The sequence below is a fragment of the Schistocerca americana genome, chromosome 1 (assembly GCF_021461395.2).
Source record: "Schistocerca americana isolate TAMUIC-IGC-003095 chromosome 1, iqSchAmer2.1, whole genome shotgun sequence".
NCBI lineage: Eukaryota > Metazoa > Arthropoda > Insecta > Orthoptera > Acrididae > Schistocerca > Schistocerca americana.
The window spans coordinates 695179722-695203544 of NC_060119.1; the positions used below are offsets into that span (position 1 = coordinate 695179722).

General features: G+C 45.4%; 1 protein-coding gene and 1 pseudogene across 1 annotated transcript in view; one reads left to right on the plus strand and one right to left on the minus strand.

Annotated features, from left to right (window-relative positions):
• LOC124609405 overlaps positions 1 to 23823 on the plus strand; it is a 501321-nt gene that overhangs the window by 139961 nt on the left and 337537 nt on the right. The gene's annotated exons all lie outside the window — the stretch shown is intronic.
• LOC124555661 lies at positions 20992 to 21109 on the minus strand (annotated as a pseudogene).

Consider the following 23823-nt stretch of genomic DNA (forward strand, 5'->3'; position numbering starts at 1 on the left):
TCATCTCCCAGTACTTACCGCAACCTACATCCTTCTGAATCTGCTTAGTGTATCCATATCTTGGTCTACCTCTACGACTTTTACCCTCCACACTGCCCTCCAATGCTAAATTTGTGATCCCCTGATGCCTCAGAACATGACCTACCAACCGATCCCTTCTTCTAGTCAAATTGTGCCACAAACTCCTCTTCTCCCCAATTCTATTCAATACCTCCTCATTAGTTATATGATCTACCGATCTAATCTTCAGCATTCTTCTGTAGCACCACATTCCGAAAGCTTCTATTCTCTTCTTGTCCAAACTATTTATCGTCCATGTTTCACTTCCATACATGGCTACACTCCATACAAATACTTTCAGAAACGACTTCCTGACACTTAAATCTATACTCGATGTTAACAAATTTCTCTTCTTCAGAAACGCTTTCCTTCCCATTGTCAGTCTACATTTTATACCCTCTCTACTTCGACCATCATCAGTTGTTTTGCTCCCCAAATAGCAAAACTCCATTACTACTTTAAGTGTCTCATTTCCTAATCTAATCCCCTCGGCACCACCAGACTTAATTCGACTACATTCCATTATCCTCGTTTTGCTTTTGTTGATGTTCATCTGATATCCTCCTTTCAAAACACTGTCCATTCCGTTCAACTGCTCCTCCAAGTCCTTCGCCGTCTCTGACAGAATTACAATGTCATCGGCGAACCTCAAAGTTTTTATTTCTTCTCTATGGATTTTAATTCCTACTCCGAATTTTTCTTTTGTTTCCTTTACTGCTTTCTCAATATACAGATTGAATAACATCGGGGAGAGGCTACAACCCTGTCTCACTCCCTTCCCAGCCACTGCTTCCCTTTCGTGCCCCTCGACTCTTATAACTACCATCTGGTTTCTGTGCAAAATGTAAATAGCCTTTCGGTCCCTGTATTTTACCCCTGCCACCTTCAGAATTTGAAACAAAGTATTCCAGTCAACATTGTGAAAAGCTTCTCTAAGTCTATAAATGCTAGAAACGTAGGTTTGCCTTTCCTTAATCTAAGGTGTAGCTATGACGAAGGTAGTGGTGACGGACGGCAGCAGGGAGCGTGTCCTTGCTTGGCCGTGGGGGCAGCAGCAGCAGCCGCGGCGGCGTCGGCGGTGGCTTCCGGCTGGCGGGTATTCCTGTCCCGTGTTTGTTGCTGCCCGAGGCGGCGCGGCGGCTGCTGAGGCGGGCGGAGAGTTGCGCTGCAGCGGTGCAGGCCCCCTCCCTCCACTTAACCGACTCCTTCCTCACTCACATGGACCGCGTGCATTCCTGTTCATCACACAGCTAGAACAGCTCAATCTACGAATGTCTTCTGTGTGATTTCACCCCTGTCAAGTCATACCAATATCCAAAAAGGGAAGTAGGAGTAATCCGCTGAATTACAGGCCTATATCACTAATGTCGATTTGCAGTAGGGTTTTAGAACATGTACTCTATTCGAACATTATGAAGTACCTCGAGAAAACGATTTGTTGACACAGAGTCAGCACGGATTCAAAAAATATCGTTCCTTTGAAACACAACTAGCTCTTTATACTCATGAAGTAATAAGTGGTATCGGCAGGGGATGTCAAATTGAGTCTATATTTTGAGATTGCCAGAAGGCTTTCGACACCGTTCCTCACAAGCGTCTTCTAACCAAACTGCGTGCCTACGGAGCTTCGCCTCTACGACTGGATTCGTGATTTCCTGTCAGAAGGGTCACAGTTCGTAGTAATAATCAGAAAGGCATCAAGTAAAACATAAGTATATCCGGCGTTCCCCAAGGAAGTTTTATGGGCCCTCTATTGTTCCTGATCTACACTACTGACCATTAAAATTGCTACACCAAGAAGAAATGCAGATGATACACGTGTATTCATTGGACAAATATATTTTACTAGAACTGACATGTGATTACATATTCACGCAATTTGGGTGCATAGATCCTGAGAAATCAGTACCCAGAACAACCACCTCTGGCCGTAATAACGGCCTCGATACGCCTGGGCATTGAGTCAAGCAGAGCTTGGATGGTGTGTACAGGTACAGCTGCCCATGCAGCTTCAACACGATACCACAGTTCATCAAGAGTAGTGACTAGCGTATTGTGATGAGCCAGACGTTTTCAATTGGTGAGAGATCTGGAGAATGTGCTGGCCAAGGCAGCTGTCGAACATTTTCTGTATCCAGAAAGGCCCGTACAGGACCTTCAACATGCGGTCGTGCATTATCCTGCTGAAATGTAGGGTTTCGCAGGGATCGAATGAAGGGTAGAGCCACTGGTCGTAACACATCTAACATGTAATGTCCACTGTTCAAAGTGCCGTCATTGCGAACAAGAGTTGATCGAGTCGTGTAACCAATGGCACGCCATACCATCACGCCGGGTGATACACCAGTATGGCGATGACGAATACACACTTCCAATATGCGTTCACCGCGATGTCGCCAAACACGGATGCGACCATCATGATGCTGTGAACAGAACCTGGATTCATCCGAAAAAATGACGTTTTGCCATTCGTGCACCCAGGTTCGACGTTGAGTACACCATCGCAGGCGCTCCTGTCTGTGCTGCAGCGTCATGGGTAACCGCAGCCGTGGTCTCCGAGCTGATAGTCCATGCTGCTTCAAACGTCGTCGAACTGTTCGTGCAGATGGTTGTTGTCTTGCAAACGTTCCCATCTGTTGACTCATGGTTCGAGACGTGGCTGCACGATCCGTTACATCCATGCGGATAAGATGCCTGTCATCTCGACTGCTAGTGATACGAGGCCGTTGGGATCCAGCACGGCGTTCCGTATTACCCTCCTGAACCCACCAATTCCATATTCTCCTAACAGTCATTGGATCTCGACCAATTCGAGCAGCAATGTCGTGATACGATAAACTGCAATCGCGATTGGCTACAATCCGACCTTTATCAAAGTCGGAAACGTGATGGTACGCATTTCTCCTCCTTACACGAGCCATCACAGCAACATTTCACCAGGCAACGCCGGTCAACTGCTGTTTGTGTATCAGAATTCTGTTGGAAACTTTCCTCATGTCAGCACGTTGTAGGTGTCGCCACAGGCGCCAACCTTGTGTGAATGCTCTGAAAAGCTAATCATTTACGTATCACAGCACCTTCTTCCTGTCGGTTAAATTTCGCGTCTGTAGCACGTCATCTTCGTGTTGTAGCTATTTTAATGGCCAAGAGTGTATATTAACGACATAGGGGACAATCTGAGTAGCCGTCTTAGATTGTTTGCAGATGATGCTGTCATTTACCGTCTTGTAAAGTCATCATATGATCAAAACGCAAAATGATTTAGATAAGAGATCTGTATGGTGCGAAAAGTGGCAGTTGACCCTGAAAAAAGAAAAGTGTGAAGTTATTCACATGACTACTAAAAGAAATCAGCTAAATTCTGATTACGCGATAAGTCACAAAAATCTGAAGGCTGCAAATTCAATTAAATAACTAGGGATTACTATTAAAAGTAACCTAAATTGGAACGATCACATATATAATATTATGGGTAGAGCAAACCAAAGACTGCGATTCATTGGCAGAACACTTAGAAGGTGCTACGGGTCTACCAAAGAGACTACTTACACCACGCTTGTCCGCCCTATTCTGGAGTATTGCTGTGCGGTGTGGGATCCGTATCAGGTGGGACTGACAGATGACATCGAAAACGTACAAAGAAGGGCAGCTCGTTTTGTTTATCGCGAAATAGGGGAGACAGTGTCACAGGCATGATACGTGAATTGGAGTGGCAATCATTACAACAAAGGCGATTTTTGTTGCGACGAGATCGTCTCATGAAATTTCAATCACCAGTTTTCTCCTCCGATTGCGAAAACATTCTGTTGGCACCCACCTACATAGGGAGAAATGATCATCACGATAAAATAATAGAAATCAGGGCTCGCACAGAAAAATTTAAGTGCTCGTTTTTCCCGCGTGCCATTCGAGAGTGGAACGGTAGAGAGGCAGCATGAAGGTGGTTCACTGAACCCTCTGCCAGGCACTATATTGTGAATAGCAGAGTAATCACTTAGATGTAGATGTGTTTTAGTCACGTTGTATGAGACTATGGGCGATGTAAGAGGGAAGGGAGGATCATAGTTTGTAGAATTACCTTATACTGTTAGCCGCAACGTGTTAAAAATATGAGGGCTACCCGGAGAAAAATTTCCGTCGAGTTACAAATAAAATGTTGAAATAGTTAACGCAAAATCTTAAAACTACAACTTTGTATTAGTTTTCTACATAATCACAATTCAGATTTAAGCGTTAATAGCCTTAAAGTTTTTTGTCGAAGTCAAGGCGATGGGATCCAATCAACTTTCTTGCCCGAAGAGGTGAAAATGACTCATAGCCAAGTCTTGGCCGTAGGGCACATGTTCAAAATGTCCTACCTGAACTGACGCATCAGCTGTGTTTGCCGGGCAAAGTGCAACGAAGAATTGTCGAACAAATATACTGGTGTGCAAAGCTTAAGGACTGAAGTAAATTTGGCATGACTTGTGGCTGTCAAGTAACATAGCTCGATGAAACTTGGTCCTATATAGAAAGAACTGCTACAGTACAGTACAGAAGGTAACTGAAAGAAATATGGGAATGACGGGAACAGGGATGACACTTTTATGGAAAGACACTTTAGTCACCGCGATTCCTAATGGTCCCCTGGACATTACAAAAGGCGGGACATGGTTTTTATTTGGGTACGTGATCACCACGGACGGCAATGCATAATGTGCAACGTGCTCTCATGTTGGCCACAAGATTCGTAAGGCCTTTTTGTGGTAGGGCGTCCCAATCCTTCACCAGAGGGGTGGACAACTGCCGGGTGGTCTTTGGTACATGCTGACATGTTGCAACACGTTTCCCCAACCCACCCCACACATGACCGGCGGGACAGTCCATTCACCGAATACCCTGTCTTTTCAGGAGCTCTTCGACCTGAGCAGTTGGATGCGGTCACGCTGTTTCGCCCTTGAAAATGACGTCACGGAGGAATGCAGCCTTGAAAAGACGCACGTTGGGAAGAAGTATAGTCTCATAATAAAGCTGACCGGTCAGTTTGCAGATCAGTACGCCCATGCGACATCATGCCTCCCCACACCATAACACTTGGACCACCAAAGCGATCACGCTCGACAATGATGGACGTACACTTATATGGCGAGAGAAGAGGAACTCGTAATCCAGCCAGGAACATCGTCGAGCATGGTCGTTTTGATGGTCCAGCAGTCGTGGCGTGAGGAGGCATAATGCTGCACGAGCGTATGTTATGATGGCACAAGTCTTCATTTCTGACGAACGTGCTAAATCTTCGTATGAGGACGATAATTTAAACCACAACCCTTCAAAATTCGAATCTAGCGTCTGGATCAGTACACACCTAGCTCAGTAACTCGCTTGAATACTAACCATGTACTATTTCATTATTACCCAAATTATCAAAATATGTAAAACTGCACTGGTAAAGTTTCTCACCGGGCATCAAAAAGATTTCTTCCGAAAGCCGAGTGCACTGAATTTGTGGATGTGAAACTTTAACTTGGAACATAATTTTTAATATTGTTGCAAATATAGTCACGAAATGGCGTGAATCGTTCACAAACCACGTCGTCCACGATGTCATCGTATTCCAGAGTAATCAGATAAACACTGTGGGTAGGTGACACGGTTTGAAGCAAAGAGGGAAACGGCAATCTGTCTTGGAAGTAGCTTTAATTACTCCTGTACCATTTGCTTGATTAACACTGAGCGACAACATATTTCCACGCGTAAGTGCGTAGGCTGCAGACGAGGCAAGTGAGTGGCATTTCACTTAGGAGAGTGGGCCGTAGCGACGCTGGAATGCGGTAAAGCAGCCTTTGATAGCTGCGTGCCAGCTCCGAACTCACTCGGTTGCCCTCATAATCACTACAGCTATAAAAATGGGTCTAGGTCGCTCATTTGCTAAGCGGCGTCTACAGCCTCAAGCTCTGATAGAAGATTATGTAGCTACAAACTTTATCTAAACAAAAGCAGAAAAGTGGTAGAGAACATTGCAATAAAATGGACAGTGACAGGTTAGCAACACTGCCCTCGTCCAGTACGATGCTGCTTTGCCCTGAAGTTAGTTTATCGAAAGAGCTAGAACAGTTTATTAACCAGGTTTCGGTCGATTCCGGTTGCCATATTTCTTCACCTGAACTAGTGCTCCGTCATTAATAACGTCAATATCGATAAAGCAGTAAACCCTTGCCTTTCTGTCATCCTTGCTTTGGATTTAAAAGTGCACAGTGATAATCAGTGTACAGTCTTCATTTAAAGATGAAAGGTTCTTATTTTTAATTATTTAATTTCAGTGCAGAAACAACTTTCATTTTACACACATCAAAAAAGTTTTGCATCACCTCGGTTCCGAGAGTTCCGGAACCTGTACAGAAAATTGGAATAGAGATCAACATGAAGATCATTTTCGCTCTTTTTATTGCTCATGAAAACCGCACACTGCATGTTGTACCACCATACAGTGAGACCTTCAGGGGTGGTGGTCCAGATTGCTGTACACACCAGTACCTGTACTACCCAGTAGCACGTCCTCTTGCATTGATTGATGCATGCCTGTATTCAACGTGGCCTACTATCCACAAGTGCATCAAGGAACTGTTGGTCCAGATTGTCCCACTCCTCAACGTCGATTCGGCGGAGATCCCTCAGAGTGGTTGGTGGGTCATGTCATCCATAAACAGCTCTTTTCAATCTATCCCAGGCATGTTCGATAGGTTCATGTCTCGATAACATGCTGGCCACTCTAGTAGAGCAATATCGTTATCCTGAAGGAAGTCATTCACAAGATGTGCACGATGGGGGCGCGAATTGTCGTCCATAAAGACGAATGCCTCACCAATAAGCTACCAATATGGTTGCACTATCGGTCGGAGGATGGCATTCACGTATCGTACAGCCGTTACAGCGCCTTCCATGACCATCAGCGGCGTACGTCGGCCCCACATAATGCCACTCCAAAACAGCAGGGAACGTCCATTTTGCAGCACTCGCTGGACAGTGCGTCGACGGCGTTAATCCTGAGCGGGTTGCCTCCAAACACGTCTCCGATGATTGTCTGGTTGAAAACATATGCGACACTTATCGGTGAAGAGAACGTGATGCCATGTCTGAGCGGTCCATTCGGCATGTTGTTGGGCCCATCTGTACCGCGCTGCATGGTATAGTGGTTGCGACGATGGACCTCGCCATGGACGTCGGGAATGAAGTTGCGCATCGTGCAGCCTATTGCGCACAGTTTGAGTCGTAACACGACGTCCTGTGGCTGCACTAAAAGCATTATTCAACATGGTGGCTTTGCTCTCAGGGTTCATCCGAGTCATAATCCTAGCTAGCGGTCATCCACTGCGGTAGCAGCCCTTGAGCGGCCTCATCGAGGCATGTCATTGACAGTTCCTGTCTCTCTCTATCTCCCCCACGTCCGAACAACATCGCGAGCGAACTGCGGTATTGACCGTCTAGGCACGGTTGATCTACAGACAACACGAGCCGTGTATCTCCTTTCTGGTGGAATGACTGAAACTGATCGGCTGTCGGTCCCCCTCCGTCTAATAGTCGCTGCTCATGCATGGTTGTTTACATCTTTTGGCAGTTTATTGATATCTCTGAACAGTCAAAGGGACTGTATCTGTGACACGGTATTCACAGTCAACGTCTATCTTCAGGAGTTCTGAGACCCGGGGTGATGCAAAACTTTTTTTGATATGTGTACTTAAATCTTTCAAACAAATAAACGAGGCAAGGAAAGGCTGTGCGTCTTCTCCCAAAGAGGAGTGATTAACTTTTCACTACCACTGTATGCAGAAGTATGGCAGGTAGTCTGAGCATATTTACATTTGCTTCCGCTGTTCTGGAATCCAGCGTATAGCGTGCACGGAGATGGATATGATCAATAATAGGCAAGACAAGTGATCGAATCACGAGTGATGTAGATGGCTATGGCTGAGTGATATGCTGTTCATTTGGAAGTAATGTAGGTAACGATTGTTCTGTGAGCAGACATACTTGCACTGTGTGGACCTACGGAAATCACTTCCAATATACTACTCGTACATGGCTTTCAGTGAAGATGTCGTTTCGACATATATTCTGATGTAGGTACACCATATTCGACCGAGATTGGAATTGACTGCAGCCGAAATTGCGTTCGGATTTTCTCTCTCTCTTTTACTGCGAATAGGGCCGCAAATTAAAATAAATATTATGTATATTTGGTTCAGCTTAATTATTCAAACCAAAAAATCTTATTGCTCGAACATTTATCGGCAAATTTGTGCCATAACCATTGGCTCATGTTTTAGTGAGGCCTTACAGAGAAGCCTACGAGCAGTGGGTGGCCCATTTTGCTCATTGTTTGCGCAGCTGTGATAGATACCTAGATGTAACTAATGCTTCAAAAGCACACCGGCATAGGGCACCATTTGTTTGACCTAAGTACCGAAATGTACTGCAATACCATTGCTAGTCTCTAGAAGGTTTGGTTTTGTAGGACCTTCGTTACGTGGTCAGATAGCTTGACAATGCTTGTCTTGACGTCGCTGTTATCACATGCGTGTTACTCTCTTGCAAACATAATCACAAAAACAAGGTACATCAAGAACATGATATTTATACTCCTACCCAGAACTCAGTCTGCAAACTAGGTTGCTGTTAGAACATAAAAAAAGTAATGGATATTACGGTAAGTATGTATATCATAAACGGTTTATGTACAGATACTGCATACATGTATCGATAGGTTTTCAATTAAACAGTGTGGCGAGTGCAACATTTTCTTAACTGTGTACCTGACTTCGTGTCGTTCTGCCATTTGTAGAACCATCGTCACGGTGCCCTGCAGTTTCTCACCTGAGCAAGCCACATAATTTTATGCCCCTAGGTACAACAAACAACGGTGCTGCATATTATGAGACATCGTGAAGGCTACGCAGATCCATCCAAAACAAACACGCTGTCGTCAGGTGCCTTCCTGCCGAGTGACAATGCACGACCGCATTCTGCTGCATCCACTCGACAATTCCTTCGGCTACTCAAATGATGCGTGATGAAGCATCCACACTACAGTCCGTATTTGTTACCAAGTAACTTACACCTTTTTCTGGAGATGCGAAAGTGTTTGGACGGACGTATCACCCCGAATGAGTAGGTGGAAGGCTGAGATAAACAGACATCGCTCTCTTTGCAGAGCAATAGGGAAGCTGGTACATCGTAACGATAAGTGTTTCAGTCGCAATGGACTTTATACTGAAAAATAATACGCATGATTAATGTCTGTTCATAGCCCTTTTTCATATTTATATAAATCCTCTGCCTTGTCAGAGAATGAAAATAATTAGAAAATAGTCTTCATACTAATTACGCATCAGGAATTTTTCCACTGTTGGTCTGTTGCGGCACTCGAGAAGAAGTGCCGAAACAAGACTTGGGAGGGCGTCAGCTCTGGCATGAATATTCGGAAATGGCGCTCGTTTCGGCTACAGGCGGAGTAGTCTCATGAGTTCAACTTTAACATGACGGAGATGATTGCCATTCATTACATTTTATGCATTGATGAGCGACGTGTCGAAGTGTGTGGTTAGGAATTACTAGCGAACTAACTAGAGAAACATCATAAAGTAGTTCCAGTGCATTAACTGAACAATCGTCCGCCCCCGGTAGCTGATTGGTTAGCCGGCACGGTACCTCAGCGTGTTCGGTCAGACAGCCGGTTGGCCTCTGTAATAAAAAAACTCAGTGGAAGGATCAACAAACGAACTTGAACGGATGTCTCATGTGACGCCCGCAACGACCAATCACAACGATAAAAAAAAAAGTGGTCAGCGCGACAGACAGTCTTTCCTCAGGGTCCGGGGTCGATTCCCGGCTGGGTCGGAGATTTTCTCCGCTCAGGAACTGGGTGTTGTGTTGTTCTAATCATCATCACTTCATCCCCATCGACGCGAAAGTCGCCGAAATGGCGTCAGATCGGAAGACTTTTACCCGGCGAATGATCTACCAGACGGGAGTCCCTACTCACACGACATTTATTTAACCGAATAATCGCTACCCCAGCATATACTGCATGCAGTTGGACTCAGAATATGGCTGAAATCAAAGAGATTTCCTTGTTTCATCGCACTCCCGTCGTAACGGCTGAAAGAGATGACACTGTACCTTATCTTGCTCAAAAAGTTGACAGCTTCTTTCCAGTATAGGAGTTACCTTTCCTACCTGTTTTGCTTCTGTGTCCGATATATCGCCTGTTCGAATTGCCCTTAACCAGGAATCGGTTCTGCAGCATCCTCCAACCAAACATGCTGATGCGTTTATTAAGACAATAGACTCCTTTTCGAGAGTGACCTCCCACGTTTAAATTTTCCGTTGTTTCCATAAGTCGAAGTCACTTCTATTGAATGAAGAGATTGTCCCATAAGGACGCGGCGGAATACGAAACAGAAAATGTAGTGTCGACGACACGCTGTGTTTTTTTGTCTTTCTATCATCACCCATCACCCAGTATTTGTGGCCTGAGGGCTGTGATAATAGCACCATAGCGTACAATCTAGAGCAGTGGTCGTCAAACCTTTTTGCTCAAGAGCCAGTACGGATATCCTGCGGAGGCGCCTCGGGCCGCATAAGTGCTGATCTTATTATTAATTTATGACCTACATAAATATGTTCTCAGCCCCCAATAGACTAGCTATAATAAGGGCGATATTGGCCGCCGACCCCAAAGTGTTGGTCGTTCAAAGTTGGCACCATTTGGAACAATTCGTATCGACTGCTCTCTGTTTCAGAATGCTGCCACCATCAGTGATTCCAGAGTTGAGACACTGATATTGTCTGACGAAGTGTTGTATTGTCTGCAGGAGCGGATGATTAATTGATTGACACTAGTTGTACTTATTTAAATACATTTTGCAATATGAGACGCAGTCACAGATGTTTACTCAGTGTTCTGAATGTCATTTTTTCTGCATATTGCTTAGTATTAGAACAGACTTAATTTATTTCATATTTCTTGCTACAAATATGCACCGTATTTGAAGATGATCACCTCCGTAAAGCTCAGTCACGAAGTCTTGTTACTTCCGGTTCAAATTTATATTATAGCAGCTGATTGGTTCGAGAAGACCACGCCCGTGAGTTGTCAGTAATGGAAAACAAACAATAAAACATTCCCCCTCACATCTTCTAGTCCCGAAGTGACTGCACTACTTACCCCTCTGCCCCTCAGATAAGCGGCCAACCTGACTTAGCTCGTGGCCAAATTCATGAACGTCAGTTGAAGTTAAGCACTTCTTGAAATGTTGCTGTCTCTGTAAGTATTTTGGACCCTTACTAAACAGGAAAACTACAGTATTAAGAAGCTCTTAACGTTAGTTGAAGTTTTCTAGGTTCAGCTGTTAATTACTAAATGCAAATTCTATAAAATACGGCTGAGAGCCACGGGCCGCGGTTTCCCGACCACTGGTGTAGAGCCTCTTGGTTCAGTGTATCGACATGCAGGAATTCTCACTGCAGTCCGGTTTTGACCCTTTCGCTACCAATTGTTTTCTGGAGTGAAAGAAATTAATATAGGATTTTTTAAATTAATGATGTAGTCAGAAGTAACAATATGACAAAAACATTTCCCGTCGTTTCATTTTCCTCTGTGGGGAGTGGTTTGGCGTACGGGGTTAACCATAAGTACCTCCGGGGTTTCAGGAGACGACTGTGCCAAACTTACAGAACATACAGAAAACAGATGCATGTCAGTGGATAGGGCACCTCTCCACACTTTAATACATATCAAAGGAGCTCAATACAGGGACCATTTGTGACACGGCAAACGTCAGTATGTGTGTGCAACTCGTTGTGACAAGTTGCCTGGGAAGACGCAATAGCAGACTGCTTTGCACATCTGTTCATTGGGTGGCCTATCTGCAGGAGCGAACTAATTCGCTGCGACAATACAGAGCGGATAATCTACGTACATCTTGAAGCCACCACAGCCTGCAGGTGCAATCTGCAATTATAAGAATTCTGCAAAGTATTAGCAGGCTTTTCTTTTATCAGTGCGACATTGTTTCGCAGAAATAGCATCCAACAAATTCAGATTCGTTTTCTGACAACTGATGGTGGGACACATACACTAATGCAAAAAAATCGCAACACCAAAAAAGTAATTTATCTAGAGTAATGAAATCTCAGAAGTACATTTGTCTAGACAACATATTTCAGTGATTAACATTGCGAGATCACAGATTAATGTAAGCGCGAGATAAGCCATTGCAAATGTGGAATACTGGTTTATTAATAATCGGTGTAGCCTCCAAGATATTGAGTGCAAGCATGCAAGCATTCATGCATCGTGTTGTACAGGTGCCGGACGTCAACTTGTGGAATGGAGTTCCATGCCTGTTGCACTTGGTTGGTCAACACAGGGACGGTTTATGCTGCTTGTGAATGAAACTGGAGTTCTCGGCTGATGATGTCCGATATGTGCTCGATTTGAGACAGATCTGGAGATTGAACAGACCAAGGAAACGTGTCAAGATTCTGTAGAGCATGTTGGGTTACAACAGAGGTATGCGAGAGAGCGTTATGCTGTTGGAAAACAGTTGGAATGCTGTTCATGAATGGCAGCACAACAGGTCGAATCATCAGATCGACGTACAAATTTGCTTTCAGTGTGCGTGGGATAACGACAAGATAGCTCCTGTCATACGAAATCGGACCCCAGACCATAACACCAAGTGTAGGCCCAGTGTGTCTAGCACCCAGACAGGTTGGGTGCAGGCCCTCAACTGGTCTCCTTCTAACCAACAAACGCCAATCACTGGCACCGAGGCAGAACCTGCTTTCATCAGAAAACACAACCGATCTCCACCCTGCCCTCCAGTCAGCTCTCGCTTGACACCAGTGAAGTCACAAATGGCAGTGGTTTGGGATCACAGGGCGTCTGGCTCGGAGCTGTCTTTGAAATAACAGATTTGTAACAGTTCGTTGTGTCACTGCAGTGCCAACTGCTACTCAGATTGCTGCTGCAGATGCAGTACGGTGCGCCACAGACATACGCCGAACACGATCGTCCTTCCTCTCGTTAGTGCTACGTTGCCGTCCGAAGCCCGGTCTCCTTGCCACCGTACATTCTCGTGACCACCGCTGCCAGGAGTCATGTACAGTGGCTACATTTCTGCCAAGTCTTCCTCCAGTAATGCAGAAAGAACAATCAGCTTTCGTTAAACTCAGTGAAGTCTTGATAATGGCGTCTTTGTCGCCTTAAAGGCGTTCTCAACTAACACCAACTTAGCACGTGCAGTCTCAAAGGTAACTAACGCTCACGACCGTTACAGCGTGTATTTAAAGCAAACCTGATTTGCATCCTCTTACTGGCGCTACTAGCGCCATTCTTATGCGACTGGCGCGAAACTGTAATAGACGTCATCTTCAAAATGTAGAACACGCCTACCAAATGTCGTTTATGTCACAGAACTTCTTCTCGGTGTTGCAATTTTTTTCCGCCACTGCATCTCCCAATAGTGGTTAAACGGTTAAAGCTATTAATATCCTCGACCTTTTGCGTCATTTTATGGGGGTATTTGCTACTGGTACAGATGTTCTGATGACTGTGTGGCATGTTCTGAGTTAGGCAGTTTGTTTAAGACTCCACTGACCCGTAATTCGACAAGGAGACGAACCGCACGTGTGTTTAACCCTTTTCCCAGAATCACGGTCGGACAAAGGGACGGTTAGTCGTTATTTACGCTGCACATTCGTTACCGGAGAGGAACAAGGCGCCATGTAGCCCTTGCACGGTGGGACGTACGCCACCTGCTTGGCCGGCCGCCCGCCGCTGACGTGCAGCTCAAAATACAGCCTGCCTTCTGTAGCTCCGCCGCACGTGCTCCTGGATACATCCAGCGTCCGCTTACGACTTTCGCGGCCGTCGATTAAAACCCATCCAGACTTATTTATTGCCCACAGCACCTACAATACATACATTACCACGCTTCGCCTGTGGTTTGAGACAACTCTAACGACCACTCACAGAAAATTCTTAATGTTTCTTTTATTCGCGAAGGCAAAATAGACAGTGTCTAAGAACAAGCACTGGAAGCAATTACTTCCATAGGATATCATGGGCAATGCAGACCGAGCGATTTGTAGTGGAACGTCCATATAAAATTAATCGCGAGTATAGCGAATGCCAGACTGAGATTCATTGGAAGAATCCTCAGGAAATGCAGTCCACCACCAAAGAAAGCAGTTCACAAAACACTCGCTCGATCATACTTGAATATTGCTCGTCAGTACGGGATCTGCACCATATAGGACTGATAGAGGAAATAGAAAAGATCCAAAGAAGAACGGCGCATTTCGTTACAGTTTCTTATTGTTGTTGTTGTTGTTGTCTTCAGTCCTGAGACTGGTTTGATGCAGCTCTCCATGCTACTCTATCCTGTCCAAGCTTCTTCATCACCCAGTACCTACTGCAACCAACATCCTTCTGAATCTGCTTAGTGTATTCATCTCTTGGTCTCCCTCTGCGATTTTTACGCTGCACGCTGCCCTCCAATGCTAAATTTGTGATCCCTTGATGCCTCAGAACACTTCCTACCAACCGGTCCCTTCTTCCTGTTAAGTTGTGCCACAAACTCCTCTTCTCCCTTATTCTATTCAATACCTCCTCATTAGTTATGTGATCTACCCATCTAATCTTCAGCATTCTTCTGTAGCACCACATTTCGAAAGCTTCTATTCTCTTCTTGTACAAACTATTTATCGCCCATGTTTCACTTCCATACATGGCTACACTCCATACAAATACTTTCAGAAACGACTTCCTGACACTTAAATCTATACTCGATGTTAGCAAATTTCTCTTCTTCAGAAACGCTTTCCTTGCCAAGTGTTGACAGATGTGAAAATTAACGAACTATCAGTTTAATAAGCCACAGCTGCAAAATACTAACGCGAATTCTTTACAGACGAATGGAAAAACTGGTAGAAGCCGACCTCGGCGAAGATCAGTTTGGATTCCGCAGAAATGTTGGAACACGTGAGGCAATACTGACCCTACGACTTATCTTAGAAAATAGATTAAGGAAAGGCAAACCTACGTTTCTAGCATTTGTGGACTTAGAGAAAGCTTTTGACAATGTTGACTGGAATACTCTCTTTCAAATTCTAAAGGTGGCAGGGGTAAAATACAGGGAGCGAAAAGCTATTTACAATTTGTACAGAAACCAACTGGCAGTTATAAGAGTCGAGGGGCATGAAAGGGAAGCAGTGGCTGGGAAGGGAGTGAGACAGGGTTGTAGCCTGTCCCCGATGTTATTCAATCTGTATATTGAGCAAGCAGTAAAGGAAACAAAAGAAAAATTCGGAGTTGGTATTAAAATCCATGGAGAAGAAATAAAATCGTTGAGGTTCGCCGATGACATAGTAATTCTGTCAGAGACAGCAAAGGACTTGGAAGAGCAGTTGAACGGAATGGACAGTGTCTTGAAAGGAGGATATAAGGTCATCAACAAAAGCAAAACGAGGATAATGGAATGTAGTCGAATTAAGTCGGGTGATACTGAGGGAATTAGATTTGGAAATGAGACACTTAAAATAGTAAAGGAGTTTTGCTATTTGGGGAGCAAAATAACTGATGATGGTCGAATAGAGAGGATATAAAATGTAGGAAATACAGCGTAAATAAATATGTGAGGTTAAGTGAGCACCATAACCACTTAATCTCACATATTTATTTACGCTGTATTTCATCGTTTGGAGGTTAGTCATTTTCACATATGCCGCTTCTAACACAGTTTTCTACCGTAGGGCAACAACACACCAAAAATACTTGGCCAAAGTGGAAGAATAAAAATCGAAAACGGACGATAATGTAGCTTGTTTCCTTAAAATTATGTGAACAGTCGTCTAGTGATAAACTTTCCAGTTCGAAACCGGTAACGGCGCTATTTACCTAAATAAATAGCAGTATTAATAGTGGCTGGTTGCTGTTTTCTTCTTTGTAAGAATTAACCTACATTAATTGTACACAGCCACCGTCTCACCATGTCAGTTTTAGACAAAATAGCAATAGAAGTTAACAATTCTGTAATGGCCGAGAAGGCATGCACATTTCGCACTGTTAGAGACGGAGGATGAAGATGATGAACCATTTTACTAAACAAAATGAACCGATGCGTGATTTTACAGAGAATGTTAGCAACTAGAAATGCCGCTGTGAGCAGATCATGATGTCGGAAATCGTATCGTGAGGGGGTCTGCCAAGCCAGACGCCGCGTCCCACAGTCTAGCAAAAAAGATCGTGTCGACGAACAGCTTCTACTCCCACAAGTCTAATCTTGAACGTCCAGTGCGGGAAATATTTGTGCCAACCCAGCGTCTGACACCTCGGAAGTTCAGAAAGAGCGTCAACTCAGTCACTAGGCAGAGAAACTCACATTTGTTCACAAGGTCAGGAACGCACAGAGAGCTGTGAACACTCATGTGACGGCTTCCCGGGAAGGCACCTTGGTGTGGCTAAGTGTAGGTCAGGTTATCTGCGTAACCGAGCGAGCGTTCGCTGCAGAGTGGGCGGGGCAGCTTCCTTCCGACGTCAGTGGCTGCCTCTGCAGCTGACGACGCCGCGGGTTTGGCAGCAGGCGCTGGCGGCTCGCTGGCAAGTCGCGACGAGACCATACAAGTCCCGCGGCACGCCTGACTCACAGCGGCCCCCTCTACGCCACACCACAGCCACAAGGGGCCGCCTTGTGAGCCGCTGCCCACGTGGACGGAACGCGCTCACTCGCTTTATTTGCTATCGCCTGCAGCGCAACAGTCTTGCGTTTAGCCATCGTCACACGGGACGAGTTAGTTAACGTTGACGTGGCGCTCTACGAGCTTTTGTGACCTCACTTCCTGCTGTTTCACGTTGTGGAGTCATTTCGACACCTGAAACACAAAATAAGTTCTGCGAGGTTTCGGCAACATGCTACGCAAAGTAGGGCCAATAAGAAGCAAGAACACTTTTTACGTCACAAGCAAAACTTGCGAGACGCCATACACTGAGATCTACATCTACATCTACATGGATACTCTACAAATCACATTTAAGTGCCTGGCAGAGGGTTCATTGAACCACTTTCGTAATTCTCTATTATTCCAATCTCGTATAGCGCGCGGAAAGAATGAACACCTATATCTTTCCAAATGTTCAAATGTGTCTGAAATCTTATGGGACTTGACCACTAAGGTCATCTGTCCCTAAGCTTACACACTACTTAACCTAAATTATCCTAAGGACAAACACACACCCATGCCCAGGCCATGCCCGGGGGAGGAGTCGAACCTCCGCCGGGACCAGCCGCACAGTCCATGACTGCAGGGCCTTAGACCGCTCGGCTAATCCCGCGCGGCTACATCTTTCCATACGAGCTCTAATTTCCCTTATTTTATCGTGGTAATCGTTCCACCCTTTGTAGGTCGGTGTCAACAAAATATTTTCGCATTCGGAGTAGAAAGTTGGTGATTGGAATTTCGTGAGAAGATTCCGTCGCAACGGAAAACGCCTTTTGTTTTAATGATTTCCAGCCCAAATCCTGTATCATTTCTGTGACACTCTCTTCCATACTTCGCGATAATACAAAATGTGCTGCCTTTCTTTGAACTTTTTCGATGCATTCCGTCAGTCCTATCTGGTAAGGATCCCACACCGCGCAGTAGTATTCTGAAAGAGGACGGACAAGCGTAGTGTAGGCAGTCTCCTTAGTAGGTCTGTTACATTTTCTAAGTGTCCTGCGAAAAAAACGCAGCCTTTCGTTAGCCTTCCCCACAACATTTTCTATGTGTTCTTTCCAATTTAAGTTGTTCGTAATTGTAATATCTACGTATTTAGTTGAATTTACGGCTTTTAGATTAGACTGATTTATCGTGTAACCGAAGTTTAAGGAGTTCCTTTTAGTACTCACGTGGATAACCTCACACTTTTCGTTATTTAGGGTCAACTGCCACTTTCGCACCATTCAGATATTTTTTCTAAATCGTTTTGCAGTTTGTTTTGATCTTCTGATGACTATATTAGTGGATAAACGAGAGCGTCATCTGCAAATAACCGAAGACGGCTGCTCAGATTGTCTCCCAGTATCATAGAATATCTCTTTATATCGTGTCAGACCTCCTTTTGTCTGCCGTAGTGCTGCGACTCGAGGTGGCATGGACTCATCAAGTCGGTTGGAAGCCCTCTGCGGAAATATTGGGCCATGCTACCTCTATAGTCGTCCATAGTCGCGAAAGTTTTGCCGGAGGAGAATATTGTACACGAACCGACCTCTAGATTATGTCCAATCAAGATTCGGTGGGATTCACGTCCGAAGATGTGGGTGGCTAAATCAGTCGCTCGAATTTTCCACAATGCTCTTCAAAACAATCGCGAATATTTGTGGCCCGGTGACATGAATCGTTGTTTGCGAACATGAAATACGTAAATGGCTGCAAAGGGTATCCAAGTAACCGAACATAACCATTTCCAGTCAATGATCAGTTCAGTTGGACCAGACGGCCCAGTCCATTCCGTGTAAATGCAGCTCACACCACTATGGAGCCATCGCCAGCTTGCACAATACCTTTTTGGCAACTGAGATCCATGGCTTCGTGGGGTCTGCGCCACACTCGAACCCTACCATCACCTCTTACCAACTGAAATCGGGACTCATCTGACCGGGCCACGGTCTTCCAGTCCCCTAGGGTTCAGCTGATATGGTGACGAGCCAAGAAGAGGCGCTGCAGTCGTTGTCGTATTGTTAGCAAAGGCACTCGCGTAGGTCATCTGCTGCCCTAGCCCATTAACACCAGATTTCGCCACACTGTCCTAAGGATAAGCTCGTCATACATCTCACACTGATTTCTGCGGTTATTTCGCGCAGTGTTGCTTGTCTGTTAGTACTGACAACTCTAGCAAATGCCGCTACTCTTAGTCGTTAAGTGAAGGCCGTCGGCCACCGATTACTATATGGTGAGAAGCAATGCCTGAATTTTTTTTATGCTTTGCACTCTCTTGACGCTGTGGATCTCGAAATATTGAATACCCTAACGATTTCCGAAATGTCTCATGCACCTAGCCCCAACGATCATTCCGCGTTCAGAGTCTGTTAATTCCTGTCGTGCGGCCATAATCACATCGGATACCTTTTCACATGAATCACCTGAGTACAAATGACAGCTCTGCCAATGCAGTGCTCTTTTATACCTTGTGTACGCAATACTTACGCCATCTGCATATCGCTGACCCATGACTTCTGGCACCTCAGTGTGTTATATCTGTCGTTTCGAGTTGAAGCCATTATTTGGTCGGATTTTTTGTATAACATATACCCTATCAATATAGTTTCTGAACACCAGCACATTGAGGTATATCGAAAATGCTAACTGTACGAGGTTTCGCAATGGTTAGCACAACTGACTCGCATTCTGAAGGAAGACGGTTCAAACCAGCGTCCGCCCATCCTGATTTAGATTTTCCGTAATTTCCCTAGATCACTTCAGGTAAATGCCGGGACGGATCGTTAGAAAGGGCACGGCCGATTTCCTGTCCTAATCCTGCCCCAACCCGAGCGTGTACTCCGTCTCTAATAATCCCGTTGTCGACGGGACGTTGAACACTACTATTCTCCTCCTCGAAAATGCTTCGTAATTAGTATGATTTCTTGTGCTAAAATATCAGGAAACGTGATGATTATAAAATTTTCATAGTTAGCTATTTTCGTGTTATAGCTTGCGTGTTATAAAGGTACGCCGTTTTAAGGCAAAGTCTCACTGACGCTTCATCACAAACGCGTCGTTCTTCTCAGGATTTGTTATAATTTAATGCTAGTGAATAACATATCCACGAATAAAGCCTTCAGAAGAGCGTAACATAAAATACAAAGTCATTCATTGCACAACTTCATTATAGCGTAATTGGTAGAGGCGCCGAGTTACGAAGCATTGTGTAACGGGTTCGCGTCCCACGGTATTCAGACGTTCAGTACATATCAGTGCGCTGTCTGTGAGGAGTAAGTTTGTGCGATTCGTGAAGTTTTATAAGTTGATGTACTCACTAACTAGACGGGGAACTTTCCTTTTAGCCCTGTAACGTGTTCATGAATATTGAATTTTTTGTGTGCTACAGACAGGACAACTTGGCTAGCATATGGACGAGTCAGGAAATGTGCGTTTTAATAGAGCTAACGTAGGAATTTTATGCGCGTCCATTTTCGTAAACAAACTATGTGATCTGAGAACCTAATAAAGTCAAGAACTGCCGCTGGAGGGCGCTGAAATCGGTAATCAAGTTAACCACCTCTTCCCGTGTGCCGACGGCGCTGTCTCTCATGAGGCTCCCTAGTCCCGAGTGAGGACCGCTTAACACTGGACTCACCAATAAGCTCTTCCTGATTTTCGGGGTCTGGTGAGCTACGACGCCTTCGCCATTGTACACTAAAGTACATTGTTGGCCATGGAAAATAAAGAAATTTTACTTATTCTGCTCATACGGTGTAATAGGAAGATATTATTATCAAATTTGTTGATCATTTGGGGGTATGCAGGGCATAAAATTGAGTGCAGAGAGGTGTCGCCTATGCATGCGACGACGACTCTAACCTCAATGGACATCGAGTGGGATTCCCTGCTGCTTCAACGCTAGGTTCATCAGTGGTAGTGGTTGCCGACTGGTGTAGAAGCAGTCTCTCAGCAAGCTATGGCTAGATGTTTACAATAACTAAACTCCTCCCGCACAGGCCATGAAGGCTCAAAGGTACCGACTGGCCGCCGTGTCATCCTCAGCACACAGGCGTCTCTGGATGCGGATATGGAGGGGATGTGGTCAGCACACCGCTCTCCCGGTCGTATGTCAGTTTCCGAGACCGGAGCCGCTACTTCTCAATCAAGTAGCTCCTCAGTTTGCCTCACAAGGGCTGAGTGCACTCCGCTTGCCAACAGCGCTCGGCAGACCGGATGGTCACCCATCTACGTGCTAGCCCAGCCCGACAGCGCTTAACTTCGCTGATCTGACGGGAACCGGTGTTACCACTGCGGCAAGGCCGTTGGCTTGATGTTTACAATGCGCGACAGAAATAGAGAACGTGCTTGCCAGGGCGACACTCCAACTTCGTCTGCATCGAGGTAATAAGTCAAGCCTCCACTGCGGACATGCGGTCTTCAGTTGCTGTCTTTTGTTGAAAGATAATATCACAGCCAATAGCCTTAACACGTCATATGTGTAATGACTGCTGCCCCAATTACGAGCTATTAGTATCAGAGGGGAGTCGCACAGTGGCACCTGTACCATGGGACAATGTGCTCGGCCTGTATCACAATGACGAATAATGTTCAAATGTGTGTGTGAATCCCTAAGGAGCCAAACTGCTGAGGTCATTGGTCCCTAGACTTACACACTATTTAAACTAACTTAAGCTAACATATGCTAGAAACAATACACATACCCATACCCTCCGGCGGGAAGGGCCGCGCAATCCGTGCATGGCGCCTCAAACCGTGCTGCCACTCCGCGCGGCTCACAATGACGAATACAAACTGGCAATGTTCGTTTTCTTCGAAGCAGTGCTGTGCACAGAGCATGGACTCGTCTGAAAAGACGAAGTGGTGCTACTCATGTCGAGTGTTATAAATGAGCGGACCAGAGACGGCGTGGCCTCTACTGCCGCGTCGAGGGAAGCCACGATAACGGTCGCCGAGGGTACAGTCAGTCCTTTGTGCTCTAGTTAACATCGCACAATTCGCTTCGTTTTGGTGCAAACAAGCCCATTTCCTGACAATGTACGTGAGTTACAAAGGGACCTACTGACATTCTCTCATCGATTTCATTCATACTGACACGATGTATAGAACATGACTTTAACACATGTAAACAGGAAGACGCAACTCTCAATTGTTTTCTAGAAAATCGAGTTAGTTCTGCACGGTCGAGCGAATAATGTGTCTATCATTTAGGGCGCTAGTTGTGCAGGCCCGCTGAAATCTGTGTGGCTTTCAATATGGCCATCCTGAAACTATCGATCCCATATTCGAATGATAGTCTAGGATCCCGACCAACGAGTGCAGCGATATCGCGTAACAATAAAACGCAGTCTCCATAGGCTGCTATCGTGGCTCTGTCAAGTTCGCCACGAGATGGTAGAAGTTTCTTCGTCTTACACGACGCATAACACGATCTTCTGACAAATGAAAAACACTCAAGCGCGATTTCTTAATGAGAAAGTCGCCGAGTAATCGTTCGTTATGTACGGAATGTAGTAGGCGTTACTCCTATGTACTTTGTACGGTTGCGCTAATCATTTGTATACCCAGGCATGTAGTAAACTTCATGCCGATTTGACGTTTGATGCGTGCTACCTTCATAGGACTGAGCTTTCAATTGGCAGAACTGTAACATAAAACTTCCTGCGTCAGACCAACGCTCGAACTTCCTTTTCTTTTATCGTGCAGTGCTCTACCAACAGAGCCATCCGAGCCAGTACATCCTAGGTCCTAACCGCTGAAACTGTGCTTCTGCTTGCGTTTCTGCACTGGCGATGTGCCCAGATGACTTACCTAGTAGAGCGAGGGTCAAAGGTCCAGGTTCGAGTCCGTGTCCGACTCACAATAGTGATATGTCATTAGAGTTCAGTACAGGGTAAATTCTATTGTACAGAGTGGTTTCATTACCAGTTTCGACTTACTGCCAAGTTTTCATCAGATCATATACACTGAAAAGCCAAAGAAACTGGTACACCTACCTAACATCGTATAGGGCCCCCGTGAGCACGCAGAAGTGTTACAACACAATGTTGCATGGACTCGACTAATGTCTGAAGTAGTGCTGGAGTGAATTGACACCATAAATCCTGCAGGGTTGTCCATAAATCCGTAAGAGTACGAGGGAGTGGAAGTCCCTTCTGATCAGCACGTTGCAAGACATCGCAGCTATGCTCAATAATGTTCATATCTGGGGCTTGGTGGCCAGCGGAAGTGTTTAAACTCAGAGGAGTGTTCGTGAAGCCACTCTGGAGCAATTCTGGACGTATGGGATATCATATTGTCCTGTTGGAATTGCCCAAGTCCGTCAGAATGATAACGGACATGAATGTATGCATGTGATCAGACAGTATGCTTACGTACGTGTCACCAGTCAGAGGCGTATCTAGACATATCAGGATTCCCATATCACTCCAACTGCACTCGCCCCACACCATTACAGAGAGTCCACCAGCTTGAACAGCCCCTGCCGACATTCAGGGTCGATGGATTTACGAGGTTGTCTTCATAGCCGTACATGCCCATCCGCTTGACACAATTTGAAACGAGACTCGTCCGACCAGGCAACATGTTTCCAGTCACCAACAATCCAGTGTCGGCATTGACGGGCCCAGGCGAGGCGTAAAGCTTTATGTCGTGCAGTCATCAAGAGTAGACGAGTGGGCCTTCGGCTCCGAAAGCCCAAGTGGTTCAAATGGCTCTGACCACTATGGGACTTAACATCTGGGGTCATCAGTCCCCTAGAACTTGAAACTACTTGAACCTAACTAACCTAAGGACATCACACACATCCATGCCCGAGGCAGGATTCGAACTTGCGACCGTAGCGGCGTCGCGGTTCCAGACTGAAGCGCCTAGAACCGCTCGGCCACACCGGCCGGCCCGAAAGCCCGTATTGATGATGTTTTGTTGAATGGTTCGTACGCTGACACTTGTTGATGGCCCAGCATTAAAATCTCCAGCAATTTTCGGAAGAGTTGCACTTCTGTGACGTTGAATCATTCTCTT